This window comes from Mercenaria mercenaria, chromosome 8, assembly GCF_021730395.1.
Source record: "Mercenaria mercenaria strain notata chromosome 8, MADL_Memer_1, whole genome shotgun sequence".
NCBI lineage: Eukaryota > Metazoa > Mollusca > Bivalvia > Venerida > Veneridae > Mercenaria > Mercenaria mercenaria.
The window spans coordinates 12251466-12269007 of record NC_069368.1 but is presented as its reverse complement, the minus strand read 5'-3'; the positions used below and the strand labels follow the sequence as shown (position 1 = coordinate 12269007).

At 31.9% G+C, this 17542-nt stretch overlaps 1 protein-coding gene across 1 annotated transcript in view; it reads left to right on the top strand.

Annotated features, from left to right (window-relative positions):
* Positions 1-2538: 2538 nt before the first annotated feature.
* Positions 2539-17542, top strand: part of LOC123523042 (FMRFamide receptor-like) — a 138825-nt gene continuing 123821 nt past the window's right edge. The window contains exon 1 of the mRNA XM_045300631.2: positions 2539-2893. The gene's annotated coding sequence lies outside the window, so the exon portion shown is untranslated. The remainder of the gene's footprint in view (positions 2894-17542) is intronic.

Here is a 17542-nt window from a genome sequence, read left to right as displayed (position 1 = left end):
GAAGAAACCCAGTGTAGTTTCGATCATTTTCATTATTTGTTGGGTTGAAATAATATAAAAAAAAAACATGTAAGTAAGAATATCGAAAAGTAGCTGCTTCATAGAGCTGTTTATACAGTTCCGATTATTCGAGAGATCATTGAAATGAGGCGATGTCTACAAAATGATGGAAGAGATTATTATCAAGTCTCAAGCAAGACAAACAAAAATTATTCTCCTGGTGATTTATTCAACACGGAAAACAAAGAAACTTTATGTGTAAAAACTATCACACATGATGAAACTGGATCCATGTGCATTACGTTCTTTTTAGACTATTTATATCGTGAAATTTGTAATCCTGAAACTGCACACGAAGACGAATTGACATTAAAGCTGACTGCAATCTGGACCAATGAAAGTCAGAAAACACGTCCTATAAAAGCATGTAAAGATGAACTTGCTCAGTAGTCCAGGAACATGTAAAGAAAGTTTTCATCGCATGAAGACATTAGTTATCTTTTGACATAAAATCTAAGAATGCGCTTGAATTAAACTACGGATGGGGGTTTGTAGCTCACATATTGAAATTATTGACAATTTAAGTTTGTTTGTTTTTTAATAATTGAAACTGAAATGTACAACTTTATTTTTAATACTTTCAGTGTGGGAACAGTAACGCCATATAGTTTATCACGTAAGGCATATGTAACCATTGGCATACGTACATGTTGACCAAATAATGGAATAACTTGCCAAATGATTGTAGTAATATCTGGCAGTTTATGGGGATATTTCGATGGTCTATATGTTATTCCGATACAAAATTGATTTAAGAACGACCATATATTTTTGCATAAAACAATATTTTCTGCCGCCGGATCAAGAAATGTTTAAATGTACGAAAAGATTTTTCACGCGTTAATACATAATTATCTAGGGTCGAATATATATTGTGGGTATCTACGACTTGGCTTTTTATTTGTTTGTTTCTTGTTTGTTTTTTTTTTGGGGGGTGGGGGGCGTTGGTTTTGCATGAACATAACACTTCTATAGCAAAGTGCACTTCTATAGCAAAGTGCAGATCTATCCTCACTATGCGTTGCTACATTAGCTGTCTATCACATAGACTGGCATCAGTCATTAGAGTCCTTTAGAATAAATATCTCTGTCATAACATCCTTTTTAATGGCACTTTCGGGAGACAAAAGCAGCATCTCTTATTGAGAAAAGAGGTTTCTGAGAAAATATCAGCGTCACCATGAAGAATGAAAGAAATATTAGTACAGATTAATTGCTCTCAACAGCCTTTGTAGGTCTATCCACCACAACGCATTGTTATCCAGTTACATAAATCTGCCTTTACTATGGTTTACAGTCTTATACTTTCATTCTAATGTCGCGTCAGAAAAAAGAGATATTTTAGTTTCACTGACAACCGTGAGTTTATTCAATTGCACGCAACTTGTGCAATTGTTATTTTCAGGTGTCATAGCAAACATACTGTGAAGCATATGTTTACCTAAATATTTTTACTTTATTTCTAACAAACGTCATTTTCAATTCTAATTCTTTTTTCAAATTGTTTCCTGTTTACCTTATTTCTAAATGGTGTGCTACAGTATGTTAATTATGCTTTTGATAATATTCTTAAAAACATTCAGGAGGTACCGGCGTAGGGTTGTACGCCCGATCATGTTCATTTAAAACAGGATGCCAGTTACCAATAACGCCGAATATATATCTACGTCACGACCAATAAGAACATTTCATTTCTTTACTGTGTCATGTTTTGTGCAAGGATAATTTACCACGTCATGGATACTAATTTCCACCTGGTGCAATACGAATTTTGATTTCTGTCATTTGGTATTTCATGGTGAAATTCAAGCCGTATATTTTACAACAAAAAGGCTTTGCAACCTGACTCTAAATAAGTTCTTACATCTCCTGCTCTTAACTGGGCGGGGCCGTTAGCTTTCAATTTTAATATCTTTCCTTGTCCAAGTTTTGCATTAGTATGAACATTTTCATACAACAGCTTCTGACTAGCATACTTCAGATTTTAGTCCGTTTCAATCACGTTATTACGTGAAAATCGCTGTTATTCTAAAGCAATATCCAAGCTAAACTAAAGGATAACATTGATTTTTTTAGATTTAATACTTCCTGTTTTCCCTTGTAACGCGTACGTTTGTCTATTAATTATATCCAACTGTTAAAGCTTGTATGTTTAAATAATTAAACTTGAAAATGACATAAATATTTACCAAAACTCTTAACCTAAAGTGTCTGTTCAAACGTAAAAACTTCGTTTAAACATAAACAATAAAACTAATCCTTTGAGGATTTCTTTGTTAAAGTACCCTTGTGTATCAGGGATGGAGTAAATTTAAGTGTGTGACGCTTTAAGGAAGTCGTATTTAACATGCATCCAAAAATATCTGCTATATTTTTCTTCTTTAAAAAACGCGGAAAACTCGTTTTCTTTATCAGTTTAATTACCATCCTAGATAGTAGAAGTTCTGCCGCTCATTATATATTTATATACACCAATTTAACCCCCGCCAGCGGTCAGTTAAATTAAATGTTTAATTGACGAAGTTGTACATGCTATCGACAGTACCTGCATTCGGATATCGGTGATACGAACACAGGTTAACGATACGCTCGATTTTCTCCTTCGATAAGAGTTCTCTCACGTTTCACCATAAGCTCGGCTTTGATCGCTTAATCATTCACTGGGAATATCATTTGCATTTTCATCCTGAACTCTGAGAAGAAAATGTTGATACAAGCATATTATCTAACGGAAACTATTAATTGAAAAAGTGACAAAGTTAATACTCGGATTTTGTGGTTAAATGGATGATAATTATTTAGACTAAATAAAAAAGGAGGATTTCTTATCAAGGTTTGTTTTAGATAATTACTTTGAATAATAATTCCGACTATAGAAATAATAATGAATTTTATTTTTAAAGTGTTAAGGTAGCTTTTTTATGTGATTCATGTGTATTAAAGTGTTTTATTTCAGCATCAAAACGAGGGAGAAAAATAGATAGAGCAGTATTGTCATGGTTTCTTTTAACTTCCTTTAAAATAAATTATTAGACTGTCATTAAACGCGAAATTTTTCTCAAATTGAGTTCAAACACCTTAACGCATTTACGACCCATCTAAATGTAAAAATAATAATAAAAAGAAAACTATTTGATTAAAATAACTAAACAGAACAGATATAATAGTGATCAACATGGCACGTATTTTAATTGAGTTGTTAAAATATACAGGGAATGTAAACTGAAAACCAAAAATAGAAAATTAATGACATGTGGTTAATCATGTAAATTGTTATTTATGTGATATAAGTACAGAATATAAATGATACTGTTAAAAAGTTGTTTTTGTGTGCTGTCGAATGGTAAATCTGGTTTCATGGTTGCGTAGTTATGTACCGATTTGTTTTATGTTACATCCTTCATATGCACTTTTGGAAAAGTTGCGTTTAAAGCAAGAAGATGAATTGGTACAAAAAATATTCGAACTCAAACGTTCGATATTTCAATTTGTTTAAAATACATTGGGAAACATTACAGGAAACAAGACCGCGGATCTTTCAAAATACTTTAATATACGTGGGTAAAACATTTATATCATTATGTTTAAGTACTATTGCACGACGTTAATGAAGATATATTAGTTCTGTTATCATTTCAGAACATTTATCATTACCTAATTGAATGCAATCGAAAGGAAAACTTTACGAGATATCAACTTCTTTAAGTATTTCAAATTCATTTTCAAGCACAGCAGTGGCCGATTAAATGTTATCGCTGAAGAAACGTTTTAAATTTGAATTTTTGTGTTGTCTTAGTTTTGATGATATCAGATTTTGGACTGATGCTATATCTCTTGATAAACGTTAAATGGTTGTGTAAAGAAGTTGAATTGAAATATCGAGTATTAAAATAAGCCTAGCGCATACGTTTCTATTTTTTCACTGTTAAAAGAGAAAATTACGACCGACTTTCATTAAATCTGATTTATTTGGCGGTTTTTATTTAGAATGACTTTTTATTTCTCGCTATCTGGCCATCAGTGGGAGAGAATTTTGTAAAGGTGAGAATTAAAAAAGGAAGTGAACACTTTAAATGGTGATGCAGATCGTTGCCTTGATGTGATCACTTAAAGTTTGTTGAAATTATTCATTGTGTTAAAATTTCATAATTATGCTGTAAGGTAGGTAGAAAACATCAAAATTTAAATGCAAACATTTGTTCTCCAAATTTTTTCTCCACGTTTATTTTTCAAGGACGTTAATCGGATCATTTCAAATTAAACTCGTTTACATTATAACACTGTTAAATATTGTCTAATATAATACTGTTTCATTCATTCTTGAGTAATTTGTTTCTTGTCCCTTTATATTTTCGTACCAAAAGAAAGTGGTTTTAATAGTTGTTTCTTCTCAAAGATAGCCGTCCCGTTTTAGTTTAGCATTACGACTTAAGTTCAATGTTTTAGAATACTTTCGAATATTAATATTTTGTAGGTATTAAGTTTTTGTCGACGAGCTTTATGTAAAAATGCGTGGTAATAACCATATACGATCAACATTATTTTTACCACTGCAATTGTTTCACTTATTTGGCGGCTTTAAATACATAAAAGTCTGTTACACACCCAGAGGAGAGATTAGGAGCTGCAACATGTGTAAACTTATCAAATGATAGGATTACATTTATCTTAAATGGAGTTAGTGTGTTAAGGAGTACGGATTTCGCAGAAAAGTCGTTTAATAGGACACTTAAGGACAGTATAGTGAGTACAGTAAAGACCAGACAGCGTAGTTTTTTATCTGAAAGAGTAATTCAATAATAATCAAACCAAACATTACAACATTTTTTCTCATTTACTTTATTTCGTGCAGGTTGAATAATATGCGATGCGCTTTTATTCCGTTCCGTGTCTATTTGCATGAAAAAAGCTCTTTCTGTACCGAAATAGAGTACCATTAACTCTGGGCGTACAATTATATTAAAAACAAAAACACCGTATGAACTCATAGTTAATGCAATAACATATTTGCATGTATTTAAACGTGAAATAACGCATTTCAATGAAATCAGAATCAACCATTTAATAATATTGGAAAACACTTTGATATATAAAGTCAAGGCCGTACCCTCGGGCAGGCAGGTGTACCTGACATATCCATTATTTAGAAAATCAAAGTAATTTGTAGGATGATAAAGATTACTGTGCATAATAATATAGCAATAGTTTAGGAACAGCATTGTAACTGGGTACATAGACAGATAATTACAGAGATAATTATATACGCTAAGCCAGAACACGTTCCATGCATACACTGACCAGTAATTATTACTGACACACTCCGGTGTAGGCGAAATGAGCGGGCAGGTAAACATATTATTATTTGTTTATTATGATCTACCAATGACGTTTCCAATTTACGTACATGAACCATTCGCTTGTTTACCCGCAGATTGTGGCTATTGATAAATATACAAATACCGTTAAATTTTTATAGTACTTAAGCATTCCATATCTTGTAAAGCTTAATAAAACTAATGAAACGCATACATCGCGAAATTAACTGTATGCCTTTATTATATATTAATAATTACATACCTTGGTCTTAATAGTTAGCTAGATACTTATTGTAACTTTAAAACTACTTTTTGTTTTGAAAGTTATATTGTTAAATTATCAAATGATGAACTTAGAAAATGGTTTACTCGTATAAGACTTAGCTCACACAACTGGTAGATATAACAACATACCAAGGGAAAATAGAATATGTGCTTTGTGTAATAAGAATATGATTGAATCTGAATACCACTTTATGTTATGCTGTACAAAATATCATGATATTAGAAAGAAATATCTAGGTAATGTATCATGGCCTAGTAGACAGAAATACTATTCTTTGATGTCAACTAATGATAAAACTAAGCTAGTTAACATAGCCAAATATATAAAAGGAGCTATGAATACACGTATTAATACCCTTGAACAATGAACTGTTTCTGTGATTATTACATGTATATATTGCAAATGAAATGTTTTTGTATTTGTACCTGTCTTTGCCATAATGTATTATGTTTTGTAAATGGCCAAAGGCAAGTTTATATTGCTGAATTTTGCCAATAAACTTGTAACTTGTAGCTTGTAAGTAATAAAAAGCCACGAAAAACGACCATTACGGTCGCGTATGACAATTCCTTAAAGCAAATACCATAACCAAAATGGTCCCGGGTCATTAGAAGTGTCATTATGGCAAGAAGGCAACAATCGTGCAACTGGGAATAAACAAGAATAATTTATTTATTATTTTATTATTTTTAGGTTTGGCACTAGTGAGTCTACCAACTAAATAGAATTTTGTAATAAAAATACTCCTTATACTTTTGCTGTCTCGGCAAAATTTTGATGCACATCACTTGATTATCTCGTATTTTTTAAAATATTAATAGCTTTTGAAGTTATTTTCAAAGGGTCTGTATACCGACTTCTATGGACGATTCTATCGGTTCACTTTAACTAGCTTTGATGTAATTAACGTAACACATACTGAACGTAATCAATGTGGAACCAACTCTGTTCACCTAATGACTATATCAACTAATATTTACAGTTATTTAATCTGTTGTCTTTTAAAACCATGAATAAAGTGCAGTCAATAATTTTCAGCATTGTGTATCTGTTAACTAACCCTTACCCTGCTCAATTTCTATCATGAAATTGTCCATCTTTCAATTTGGACAGTACCATTAACTGTTAAAAGGGGTGCTTGCCAAAAAGATACTGACTGAATGGCGAACAGTGCAGATCATGATCTACACTGGTCGCAAAGGCAGAATCAATCGTGCCCAGCATGATAAGGGTCAAAATGTATGACAGGAACTAGACCATTAGACACCCAAGGAATGCAGCATTAGACACTACGCTATCCAAGAAATTGAACTGTTAAACATTCGCAAATCAATGAAAACTGTATTAAATTGTCAGACAGTAACATAATATGAAAAAAGTATTGAATTGGTAGATATCCGCGACTCAATGAAAACTGTATTACTGTAATAGTTTCAGACATCCACGAGACAATGAAATTTGACATACCTGTAACATGTTAATAAAAATAGAAACAAATTGATAGACATTTGAGTGTCAACGAAAACAATACTTAAAACACGCGCAAATCTCTACTTTCTAATTTGTTAGGCAGTCACTTGTCAATGAAAACAGTATTAAATTATAATCAAATTATAAGACATCCACAAACCAGTGAAATATAAAACCACAAGTCAATGAAAACGGTTTTAAATTGTTTATATGCTAGTCATTAAAACACGAAATCACGCAGTAAACCAGTTTAATATTATAAATGTGAATATATGAAAATAAATGATTCAATACACCTAGCGTACATAGCCTATTTGCGTTTGGGTTATTTGAAATGCCAAACTTCCTATGAACTGTGGTTAGTCCAGTGTGCTGTGATAACTTATCAGCAGTATATTCCTGATCTTCGAAAATTAATCTTGACTGTTTTCAAGACACAGAACGAAGAGTTGTGCAAATCAGTAACTTATCTATATAGCGTGATTTTCGTCTAAACTTTGGTATTCCCTTACACCGACAACTGCACAGAAATTACATTTTATGTCTATCAAACAAATAAAAGTGTTGTTAGAAGAGCCAATCTGGCCTTCAAAACGTATTTTATTCTATAAATACTCGTTTACATTTCTCTGAAAAGTGAATTAGAAATGCGTATTATTTCATCTGCTTCAGGTTTCCATACGTTCTGTGATGTTTTACTTGACCAGTCAGTATTTGTTGTCTTAGATTGAAAGGTCAAAATATACTTTGAATTCTACAAAACGACCAATATGTTTACAGCTAATTTATTCTTTAATTTATATTGAAGACGCATATATAGATTTTGTAAATCAAATAGATAATGCTCGTAGTGACACGCGTCTTTGTTTAATTAATGTAAGATCTACTAAAGAGGTTCAATATCTGAGCTGGCATTCCTCAGTTTATATTGTTGAATGACAGTAGTTAGCTTCAGGGATCAAATTCCTATTCCAAACAACATGATGTCTTTTGATTGAACGTTATAGGAATGAATGCGCCAGTCGTGCTATAATAAGAACCAGAATGAGAACAATTTGTCTAAGTTAACAGTACTTTTTGTCTGTCGGAAAATACATCCATTTCTTCTCATATAATGTGGAGAATAAACAGAAAACGCGACAGTGTTGAAGGGAAAATTTTGTAAAAATAAAAGTATTTTTGCTGTCTGTAAGTAAGTAAAGTGATGTTTAAAACTTGTAAAAGGAAACAATATAGTCGTTGTCAAGTAGGGCCATGCAATGGTACCAAATTTATTGAAATATGTACATCCTATTCTAAAGGACTACAATTATGCCAAACCATGTTGTAAACGCCTGTGTTGTACGCTTGATCCGGGAGGCGAACAGAACAAATGCATTTTTCAAGACTATAAAATAACTAATTGTCCGCATCGAATCATTACATACACCCGAAATTTCAAATTTAAAATGGAAACAGTTTATAATTTCGGAGAAACCATTTTTAGTTTTCAATAAAATATCATATGTAACAAGATGTTTTGGAAACAAGGAAAAATATAGCAGGTCCAGTATGATTCATTCTTTTCACGAGTGGTAGTAAAGTCAGCAACAACCTCACAATCCCTACTTTATTATAACTGCTTCTATAAAAGTATAAAAGAATCGGCAATCAACAAAAGTACATTCTGGTATGAAGTCCTTCACATTAAAATTCTCCAAACTCTCCCGTTTGACTCACGCCTACAAAATAATTCACAATGTTTGGAAATAAGTTCAAGCAATTACACTCGGGCCAGCTGAATAAATATTGTTGATATTCTGAAACAAATTAAGATAAGTGCAAGCTGAGAATTTCTGGAAGCAATCTATGTCTCTACTTTCTAAATTATAGTTTGGTTATTACAAACGAAGGAAGTCAAGTTACTTTCGTTTCCAAACGCAGTATGTCTGTAATGTTTTATGATAAGGAAGATCATCCATATTTCAAGTCACAGAATGCTACATAATTACTTATTTATATTTGCTACGATTATATAAATGAATTTCATATACATATAGTACCATTCTAATTTGAAGTTACATTAAACGTAATAATGTTACAAATGCCGGGCAGTTCTTTTTTTTCCCACCATTAACATTTATGTTTTATTGAAATGATCTTACATAACACCTATCCTTAATGTGGATAAAATATATGTGGATAAAATATAGTATGTGGAAGGTTTGCATAGACTAACCACTTGACTGATAATGAAGAATTTGTCAAAAGATTTCAGATTTTTTGTGATTTTTTTCCTTTATTTTATGTAACAGTGGCAATTACCAGACATTTTGCAGATTTTCTCAGAGAACTGATTATAATATTATCATATGGCATTGAATCTGGGACATAGACTGGATATATTCAAGTCAAAAAATATTTTTTAAAAAAGACTTAACAGACTTCTAATATGTTATAATTTTCTTGCGTGGCCTTTTTCAAATAAGTTAGCGATTTTTCTCTTGAGGTGTATTTCTTCCTTTACACGTATCAACCACAAATTTCCAAATGTTTATTGAAATATATATCGCGAAAATATATGATTTTCTCGCCAGACCGCCGGGCAGTATTGGAAACCCAAACGAATGCATAGCCTGTTGCCAGCGCGCCGCAAATGTGAAACGGATTGACCCATTATTTGTATACGAGTCTGTTAAAACAGGACAGTGTTATATGATGATACTACAGCAGCTGGTGACAAGAGCCGTAATTTGGCATAATTTTGACATGGACATTGAGCGCAATGATACCATGTAAATAATTCTTATTGTTATGTGGGGATTTTTTTGTGTTGCTATTGTAAAATTATATACATTGGTACCACACACTTCCTTTTGGAAAAACATTCATTTATGAACTGAGAAGTAGTCTGGTCTTAAGCGTCAGGCAGTCAGGCATTAAGTTTTATTTGGAGTGATGTAAATTTATACATAGACATTGGTACGTAATGACGTTGTCCGAGATACGTTATGTTACCCTGTAACTTGCAATTATCAAATACTTTATTTGATAGTTGTTATCATTGAAGCAATATAAAATGAAGTATAAAACTTCAAAAACAATCGATGTTGCCAAGGTAGTTTTGATCAAAATGATTTATATAATGTATTCATTCACATATGTTCAAAAATAATAACTAAAGATATAAAAATGTTTTGCGTATTTATGAATATATACTCTCTTTGTCCTAATCTTATATGTAAAATGTTTAAATTCTTGTGAAAACATTTGAAGTTTTTTTAGTGTTTCGAAAAGAACCATATTAAAGAAAGCTATTCTTTGTTAAAATTAAAAACAGTAAGACTTTTTACCCTAACACACAGTTTATATTCTTAAAATGCAGACATTTAACCACGGATGTGAATTATATTTTAAAGCGTAGTCTAGAATGAATAAAGATATGATTGAAACAGAAAAGGTAGAGTGTTTTTTTACCAGAGAGGCAGCACAAAATGCAAAGATGAAACATGCTTTCAGGAATATTAAAACCAGTGCCACGAGCAAAATACTAAATCAATTTGATGATAACAGGTTTGCACCATGCACACTAATCTTTCATTCTGCTTGTTAAAGACGAAAATAAATCTTTCATAGACAAGTTAAATCGCAAATCGTACATAAATCACGCACACACGCAAAACAAGACTTATTCTGACTAGACATGTCAACACTATTTACTTTGTACTACCATTTGCAAGGAAAATCATTAGTGAATAGGTTTCATTTTACAGTTTTCACCAAAACAGAAATTATGCTATCAGAGGCGATTCTGACTAACGGACATACTACGTTTATTATGAAAATAATAGCAGTTTTAGATTCTCGTATCGGATACCAATTTCCAAATAGTCATGCACTTGCCTTAAAACAGGCATGTTGGCTTACCTTTATGATCGCTGAAATTGTATAAATATGAGTATATATATATATCTAAATAGTTACAAGCAAAATTGTAATTGAATGTCCATAGGAAAACAAATCCAGGAAATGCCTTGAATACAAAAGACATGTATATAAAGCTGAATATAAGACAAGATTTTTTTAGTTTGCCTGAAGTTGATATGGAGATACGAAACAGAGCAAACAGTATTTACCCATTGTTTTAAATTTTGTACATAAACGGGACTTAAACATCAATTTAAAGGATGAAAATAATTCCAAACTCAATTAAGTGCTAGTGCCCTCCCTTTTAAGATAGTTCTGCACGTTTGGATCAATTTTTTTTCTACAATGTAGAATTTGATTAAACCCTGATTTTTCAAAACTTCAGAATATACTTAGAAAATTCGGCTAATAAAAAAGATAGGGTCGTGTGCTTGTTTTTTTTTTTGCTAGACTTATTTGAAAAATTGGGACATCACACAAGTTTTCATAATGGGAGTCTATGGGAAAATCACAATTTTCGTAACATTTTCGCGAATAGAATTTTTTCTACAATGTAGATTTTAATAAAACTTCTCACAGTCGTAAATAAACATATGGCCTATAATATGGTGAAATAAAATGTATGCGTCCGTGTGCTTGTTTTTGAGATATTTGCCCATGATTAAAGATATCCGCACATTTCAAGCTTGTTTTAAGCCATTATTTTGAATCATTTAACGTATCAGATGTTTTAATATCATTGTTTTAACTTTAGAATGATAGTAACGTTGCCATAGTAATAAATTTACTCATGGGTTGCCATTGATTCGTAAAATGATTTTCATTTCCGTACGCCGAATCCAGGTTTTATTCTACGTTATCCGGATAAATGAGGCCATCACTTCCGGTTTATCAAACGTGCAGAATTACCTTAACCTCCAGTTGAACAAGCAAACTTATTTTCAAGACTATTCGGCTTATTTAATAATTATTATCAACCAGAAAGAACAAGTGATTATAAAAGAACTAAACTATCACGTATAATATACTGTACTTCCCTGTTTTTCATATCAAGTATCCTAAAGTATACAGTCTAACGAATCTTGACAAGAAACTGCTCAGCCCTGAGCAGTAACACCTCAGCAGGAATACAGTTATAATACTCTACAGACCCTTTGATCTAATATACCATGACAGTCAGCTGGTGGTCAGAAATCTGAGGGATAGAGTGGGGCTGATAAGAATTACAAGCACACAGCAGAAGCTAAACAATATTAAAGAAGACCTATGGGCATAATTTATACATCAGTTTAGCAACAATTATCTCATGATTTATTTTGAGGATTGCTTTTGTACATAGTTATTGCTAATAAATGATTTTGCTGCTTAAAAATAGAGTGTCAAAATTAAATTATAAATAAATTATCGTTCTAAATTCTGTTATATTTTAATTTCAGTTTTTTTTTCAATGTCAAATATAGGTAAAACATTGCTAACAATCAAAAGCCCTAAATAGTTATAGTTTTTAATTATAATATGTAGAGTCTCTGTAACAAAATGTATATTGATAACAATTAGTAACTTTTAATGAAAAGGAAACAAAATATGAGCAGCGCCATGAAAAAACCAACATAGTGGCTTTGCGACCAGCATGGATCCAGACCAGCCTGACATTTGAATAGGCATAATAAGAAGGATGCACATGTCTTATAATGACTTATTACATGTATAACGTCAGACGGGAAAGAAATGAATTTGGTGTTCTTGAGTCTCCTGGTCGACATTAATTTAAACATCCTGTCCTCAAACATTTTATGCTTTTACAATAAAAAACGGCTTTTCATGTTTTTAGAACAAAAAGTAAAAATAAAAAGCAATAATAATTAAAAGTATGTTTTAAATTTAGCCAACACAAAATACATTTTTTTCTATATTCAACTGTAGAATATTAATGATCATGATTTCTTAATTTTTTTATTCAACCTTGTGAAGCTTTAACTCTTACTATGTACCTTGTTAAGTTTCTACAATATAAACTTGCCCATCTTTCAATTTTGACAGTACCATTTATAGTTTATAGGGATATTAATTGAAAACTTTCTAACTGAATTGCAAACAGTGTAGATCATGATCTTGCTCTGCAATGGTCGCAGAGGCAAATACAATTGCCACTACAGTTGCCGCTAGCATAATATTTAGAGTTAAAATTATTTAAAGTACATAGTTTTGAACTTTTGACCTTGCTTAAACAATAATTTAGTTACAAGCTTTCTTCACAATCGAGCTTAAATACATTAATAAAACCTAACAATTACATGTATACAATTTGTACATGTATAAATACATGTATGTAATATATTAATTACATACATACCCACGTAGAAGCCATTTCAACAAGGAGGGCCGGGGTCATATTATCATGGGGATCAGGGAGGACACAAATATGAGTCTCGAAGTATGGGTTCAAACTTATAATAAAATTAAATATATCCACAGATGAAATTAGTATAAGCAGTTTAGATCCTGAGCTTACATCATATCAACAGTAAACTTGCTGGAGGTGGGGCAAACTACACACGCCCCCAAGCCCCGGTCTGATGCCCTACTCCCCTTCCCTCTGTCTAGTATGTCCAATAAATGATACATTTAATATATTTGCACATAAACTGTAGTGTCAGTGTAACATGCACTTTAATCAATTTACGTAATATTTGATAGACTTAGTGGTTAATTCAGAGGTTGCTTCAGTCTGAGACCTTTTTGTGTGGTGCTCTCATGAATGTTGTGTTTTTGTGCTTTTTAGACATGCTTGGAAGCTCACCGATATTGTAAAATGTGCATCTGGACTGGGACTGAAGTCTACACATCACCATTTTAATTTTTCTTCAGACAAAGGGTTTCAAGTTTTGATCAAGAAAAAAACATAGGAGGTTAATGTGTTACAGATTTTTAGATTACAATTTACCAAGATGTTCAACATTATATCAGCCTCCAGTGTTGGGTCATAATTCACTGTGGTCAGTTAGCTTGTCAGTGATAATGAGACAACATGCTGGGCAGCAAACCACAGATATTTTCTGTATCTGACCAAGATTCCTTAGACTGTATATGAAACTATGTGAGCAAGTTTCATATCATAGTTAAATTTAGAACCTCGTTTAAATTATTACAACCAAACTATGATTACTTAGAATCTCAATGCACTGTTCCCGGAAATTCTCAGCAACTACTTATCTCCATTAATTTCAGAATATCCGCACTATTTTTCCAGCTGGCCAGAGTATAAACTGTTTGACCTTATTTCTAAACATTGTTTATTATTTGTGTGTGTAAAACAGGAAACGTTTATTTGAAGTTGTAAGATATCTGCGATAGAATATATTTTGGCTTCGTTTTGTTAATCAGTTTCAACTGTTGTTGTACCTATTTTTGAGACCTTTCATAGAAATTTGAATCGTTTCAATAGCAATATCTAATGAAGATTTTTTGACAGATTCAAAACATTATATGTACGGTGCTTGGAATGCTTGATTATGTAAATAAAAAAGAATAATAAAATAAAAGATCATGCTTGAACAGCGGTTTGAACCCTATCAAATGAAATTCGTTTTCCAATTACCTTTCATTTCATACAAATGCTTTATTTTTGTTGATATAATATGTAATTTTTACAGAATGTCAGAACGTTCCGTGCAAGGTTACGCCCCGTTAACGGTCTTTTTGTAAATAAAAAGTTCCCGGCATACGTATATATAATTTGGCATTTCACAGAAATAATCGTTACCAAGCCTGATTGCGCACATGTAACGGTTTGTACAATTGTTTATCTGCATAGTGATCCAGTCTTGGATTCTTGTCCCCACATTTCAACATAAACCGCCAGTTGGTTTTCAAAAGCACTTTACTGCCGTGATTTATATGAGAAGTTTAATTGAGCCTATTCTCGGCACGTTCCATTCGGATAAAATGTTTCGGAGATTTGCCCCTTGACTTTTACAATCACTCTACATAGAGACTCTTGTTTGGACATCTCCTTCATAACCCCTGTCTGGATTTCAATGAAACTTTACGAGAGTGATTTGTCTAAAGTCTAGTATATATCGCCTCTATGAGACAATTTGATTATTTTAAAGGTTGGATCTTTATCTGATCAAAACCCAATGCATGGGGAGACATGTGCTTTTTTTAAAAATAACTTTTAGTTAATATTCCGTATTCACGCATAACACAGAAAAAATACCAACACATTAACCGGATTCAGTCTGACGTTTCAAAGTATTCAAATCAGCGAATATGTTTTTTTCATAATTTTACCTAGTATAGTTTTGACACCAGCAAAAATTATTACATCGGTCGTTATATATGCCTGGTTTTAAATGATACGGTTATACAGCAGCTAAGGATACTGTATTTAGTTTTAAAAGATAATAAGCTTACTTAAACTAAGACACGATTTTTCAGTCCAAAGCTTGAAGAATGAAATTTAAGTTGTCTCATTTTCCTTACCGACTTCATGTTCATTAAACAATTTCAGTCTCAGCTGTGTTTGATAACGAAACTTTATTTTGCTCTCTTCAAAATGATATGTTTGAAATTAAATGGCATATTAACAACCATTTTCAAGTGACTTTTCTGTATTGATGATCTGGCATTATTGCAATTTAATCAAAGTTCTAGTAAAATTTGCTCTTAACTCATTCTGCCCTAAAACGTTATCTCCACTTCTACTGCTGATATTTATCTTTCAGCCACCACCTAGGAGGCTGATAAGCCAATCTACCCTGAATACCGAGAGATGTTTTGAGAGATAACATTGATTTCGTAGTTTTTTGCTTCAAATATTGTTGTTAATTAGTGACATATGACATCAAATATGTGCTAATAGGGAATTTGCACTCTTTGTAAATAAATTAAAGTAGCAACAAAGTTAATTTCATGCAGCTTTGTAGGACAGTCATTCCAACAGACTGTTGAATTAAAGACACAAAACAAATGACCGTATTCTCTCATCAGATATTGTTTAGCTATTTTAGACAGTAACTATTGTGCTGAATATGAGATTATTTTGGGCTAATTTTCAGAAAACATGTACATGTACTTTATAAAAATTTGAATTTTGAAACAATTTTGTGGAGTTTCTAAAGTATCACAAACAAGCTGTCGAAATAATTGAGTTATTATTAACACTTTATTCTATAGATCAAGAGACAGTCAAAATAACAACAAAATAAATAGATGAATAAATAAATAAATAAATAAATAGATAGATACCAACGAAGATGTTTTTACTTTTTTATACACACATGAGCATTGTTATATCGCATAGGTAAGAATTAAAGATCTGGTGTGCATGAGTTGAAGATAGTTTAATCTTACATGTAAAAGAAAATATTTTAGTTCTTTTCTTTTCAATGATATAATCCGCAATTCTACCAGTTTTGTTCAGGCAGTGTTGTGTGCGTTCACGGTCACGACGCAAAGATGTGACAATGTTCACGCGGTATGAAAGTGTAAAATAATTCTATGAAATTTTTGTTTTGCATTTCGGTATGATACTTACACGTTATTTTTGTGCGGTAATTATGTACGTCTGTCTTTACTGAAGTGTGTTTTTTATAACAGTACCCGATCATTTATAATTCAATTTTTTTTCCGCACTCAAATGTTTAGAGCCGTATTTATAAAGAATATACTCAATGCCCTTTAAAGCTCCATAGCTATGTTTTTATATTTATCTCTGTTAAATTTTGACAGATTTAAATGAAATTCTGGCACACTGTTTAATGATAATTTTATTGAAATAAAACGTAAGAATGATAATAATGAGAATAAACTCAATTAGCCGAAAAATTGTTTGATCCCGCAGATGGCATTATTTGTCGCATAGCGACTGGTCAGCGAAAAAGTATATACTTTTGGGTTGCATTATTTCAACTGTCATTTCTCAATAAATATTTGTTGGTATCTATTTATTTATTTATTCATTTGTTTTTTATGTTTCGATCATATAAAGAATCATCCGTAATTTTCAGGCTTCGAGAAATCACAAATTATAACCCGAACGACGCTCGCTTTTACAGCTTTTTTTTTTCAACGAAAGCATTTATTTTTTCACAACATCCGGTTTTATTTATGTTTTATAAATGTTACGCAACAAAAAAATGATGGGTCCAACTTGCTAGTCTAACTTAGAAAGAACTCAAAGATTTTATTTAAGACCAATGAAATGTGACGACTGAATGCGTCATGCGGAATTCAGAGCTATTACTGTAAAGACGCATGTACGCGACGTGCGGTTTCCAGATGTAGATAACAACACCGCCTAGAAGCGGCACGCGGTATTCAGATAACAATTGGTCGACGCATTAATGTCACAGAATGAGTTAAAGTCTGCTAAGACTGCAAAATGTCTTGTGGATAAGGGGCGAGTACACCAATTTTACAGTTACGTAAACGAACATAAACACACAAAATAAACTACTGCAATTGCTTAAATTTTTATTGATGAAATGATTGCTGGAAGTCT